Genomic DNA, 4,285 nt, shown 5'->3' with positions numbered 1-4,285 from the left:
CACACACACACACACAAGCATAAGCATAAACATACACATACAGTACAGTACCGGTTGTGGTCTTACCACAAGGACTTGTGCAATTAAGCCTATTTTGCCCTCAGAAGCCAACTCTCTGCGTATTTATAGGCAATATATCTGTGTTAATGTGTGTGTTTTGTGTGCATGTGTGTGTGTGTGTGTGAAGCTGTAATTAAGCAAGATCAAACCCTCAGGGTCGGGGAATTAGCCGTCATTGAAGATCAAAAGGTTTCTCACTCAAGTCTGCGACATGAAAGAGTGAAGACAGAGGTTTGGAGCCAGACAGACAGATTTTGACCTTAGATAGCTGATAATGGCAGCTTCTTCCTCTCTCACTCCGTCTCTCTCAAACACACACACACACAAACACACATGCTCTTAACGGCTTAAGTTGGATTTGAAGTTCAGCTGTTAATGTGTTGAATTGAACCGATCTGACCTTGGGGCACATCAGTCAGAACAATCACATGCTTTAATGACAAACCTACAGTCTCAGTGCATTTGTTTTCTTGTCTGCCGCCCCACATGGCAAGGTATTTAGATTAAGGCAGCTAAATCTAGACATAATGAAAGAAAACAGTGAAGTCTATTGTTACAAAGCCGCTTCTACACAAAGATTGTGCTATTGGGCTGCCACTAAGTCCCTGATTTCCTCCATCCTTGCATTTTTACACAAAACCAAACTATTTTAGATAGCATGCTGGCATCCCAGAGGCAAAGAGGCGGGACAGGTAACACAACAGGATCGGCTCCAGTGTGAATTAAAACATCCATGTCAGCAGCACTTTATGGCAATAACAATGGCATAACGTGCCAATAACTTCATTTTGAGTCCCTTTTTAAAGGTTAGGAGCTCTAAAATCTTGTTTTCCCAATTTGCAGACATTTATGCTCTGCTCTTCTTATTTGAGTTGGTAGCTAGCTGCCACTAGCTGCTATTTTAATCTCCTGCTGTGGGGACTGTGCCATTACTTCCTCTTGTGGCTGCTTAAACGCGAGACAACTCTGTCTCCACGGTATTCTCGCCTTGAACAGGCAGTGTAAAAAGAAATTAAAGTTGACAAATGCAAGGGCATCGATCCGCCACTCTGACATCCACAGCCATACTTTTTACTGTGCTGTCACACCACCCACCCCACAAAACATAAACAATTGATTACCAGCCTACTTGTGTGCTTCCCCGAAAGATTTATCTTAATTTCATTCAGATTTGTGAAAAAAAAAGACATCTACGGAAATCGAAAGTATAAATAAAAAAATCAGGTAACACCATGGTCCATGTGAGTTAAAAGCAATCCCAGTAAAATGATGTCAGTTGGAGCACAATGTGCTCCTGTGTTTCATTCAGCACTGTTTGTGTGAGCGGATGTGATGCGGGTGTGTTATCAGCACGGTTTAGGGTGTCACAGGGTCCCCTATGAAAGCAGGATATCAGACGAAAGCCTTAGATCCAAGAAAAGTATCTATATAAACATTTATACATCTACCTGGATCTTTCTTTCTGTCTTTCATATAATTAAAGAGACTCCATAACAAATGCACTTAATAACAGTAATTAAAGGTGCAAATATGTGTGTGTGTGTGTTAACTTCACTGCTGATGACTTTTTTTTTCAAAGCCAGTGCACATAAATATGATATGTGATAAGATATGATAAAATCTTATTTAGCTGTAAAAATAAATGTTACCTTGGAAAATGGAATGATTTGAAATGTAATGAATACTTTTCGAATAGCATATTCTCTTTTATGATTTTAGCTGTTAGTATCCAATTCTCATTTCCATGTGTTTTATGCATCATCAGAAAACTCTCTGGAACAGTGACTCACAGTTTTCCATTTCATCTTAATGGCCAGAAAATTAATTTACCCACTCGCTGAGTCGATCAAAGGATTGTGCATTTGATTCCCCATAGGCCTTATTGACACTGATATGGCACAGTTTGTTAGTTCAGAATATTGAATGTAACCTTGTAATTACTTGCAGATTAGAAGCAAATTATAATTGGAGAGAGTAATTTAACATCCAGCAGCTCCACAGTGTTTGTGGAAGCCACCGTGTTTCAGGAGGCTGATAAAAGCAGCGTTCAGTCAGCATGCTCTTATCTGCACTGCCACCCTGTCAGAGACCACACACACACACACACACACATACATACACTGTTTTCCATTCTGCAAGATAGAGAAAACATATAAAAAGATAAAAACCTAGGCATGCTTGGGAAAATGTTATGTTTAGTTTAAAATAAAAGTAGTTATAATGTGGCCCTTTAAATGAACATGCTGCTATTTAATCAAGCATGCAAGTTGCCCGTGCTGTGTTGATTTGTTATTTCTCACTATTAAACACTACAAATTAGTCAGTCTGTTCCATTTTTTTCCCTCCAAGGAAGTGATTTACTCCAGAGGATCCTCTGTTTTCTGATTACATTCTTCTTCTGTTTGCAAGTCTTTGTGACTTTCTTTGTACGAGTGATTTTGGGCTCATCATTTCTATTTAAATGCAGCTTAAGGGGTGATTCTTTACCAAAGCACCCCAGCCAACACATATCCTTTCAATTACAGTGACGACATTATTTAAACACTTACACACACACACACACACACACACACACACACAATGCGACCAAGGCAGGACCAACACACAGTAAATACAATCACAGGCACAATCTTGCAGATGTACAAAGAAATAAACAAGCAATTACACATTACCACACGCAGGCACATGGACTCACACGAACACACAAATATATGTTATTTTTTGCCTCATCGAAAGACATGCACAGACTTTATGAAGTGTTTTTAGCATTAAAACATCCAGTAAGAAAAACACACAATCTAATAATAACTGTTTACCCACCTCAGTATCACAGCCACATTGTGTTTGGAGGACCTGACACAGCATCTTTATGCATTATATTTTTGAGTTGTCCGTCCGTCCATCTGTCTGTCCCAATCTTGTGAAAGTGATATCTCAAGAAATCCTTGAGGGATTTTTTAATTTTTTCAAATTTTGGCACAAATGTCCACTTGGACTCAAGAATGATTTGATAAGATTTGGTGGTCAAAGGACAAAGGTCAAGGTCCCTCTGACCTTGCATCCGACTCATTCTCGTGAATTGGATATCTCAAGAACACGCTTCACAGAATTTGTTCATATTTGGGACAAATGTCCACTTGGAGTCAATGATGAACTATAAGAATTTGGTGTTCAAAGGTCAAGGTCACTGATACCTTGCCTCGGTCTTATTCTCATGAATTGGATATTTCAAAAAGGCCTTGAGGGAATTTCCTCAAATTTGATACAAACATCCACTTGGACCCAAGAATGGACTGATTAGAATTTGGTGGTCGAAGGTCAAAGGTCAAAGTCACTGCGATCTCAATCAGGAATTCATATGCTAATTACAGCAAGATTTCACAAAAAAATATCTAAAAAGGTAAATGATGAAGTGAACGCATTTTAAATCCAAAAGGTCAACTTTACACTGACATAATATTCTGCAAAAGACTTGTCTGGCCATTAGTCCTCATCATGTCTCAGGGACAGAAGTGGGGACATTTGGTCATATACTGAACTGCTCGGGTGCCCACTTTGAAGCTGTGCTGATTATATAGATCTTCTGTTCTGCTGGGGGCGCTTGTGTATGAAACATCCATGTTTTTACAGACATGGATGTAAACTGTAACTGCAGCTTGATGGGTTAGGAAGCATAGGGAAGCATAAAACTGCGAGGTGGTAATTCTAGTTTTACTTTAATTAACTTAATTTTTGTTGAGCTGTGTGCTGAAATAGAGTTGCTAGGTGGTGTGAAACCAGACTTCAAAGCTGTTTTTACTGGCGTTTCATCTACATTTAGGGTTTTGACAAAAAATTCAGCCTAGTGGGAGAGAGATATAAAGAAATAGGCAGATAATTAAATGGTATTAAGTGACACCATCCTTTACTGAAGGAGAGGTTAGCCAACGGTGATGTGTGCTTAGAGTTATGAGCCAGAGGAATGCCATGGGCTGTTCTGCTGCTAATACATGTTTATGGGCGATGACGTGATGGTAACGGGACAGTGAACTCATCTGGGCCACACACATATACACACACAACGTGCCTACTGACAGTACTACAGTTAGCAGAAATGCTTTGGTTCATGACTTTGCTGTTTTGTAAATGAAGTTTGGTGCAGAAGATTGATTGCAGAAAATATTTGCATTACAATAAATGAACATTTCTCTGTCTGTCTCTCTGGTATGCAGGAAGAAGACGCAAA

This window comes from Plectropomus leopardus, chromosome 10, assembly GCF_008729295.1.
Source record: "Plectropomus leopardus isolate mb chromosome 10, YSFRI_Pleo_2.0, whole genome shotgun sequence".
NCBI lineage: Eukaryota > Metazoa > Chordata > Actinopteri > Perciformes > Serranidae > Plectropomus > Plectropomus leopardus.
This window is presented reverse-complemented; position numbering follows the sequence as displayed.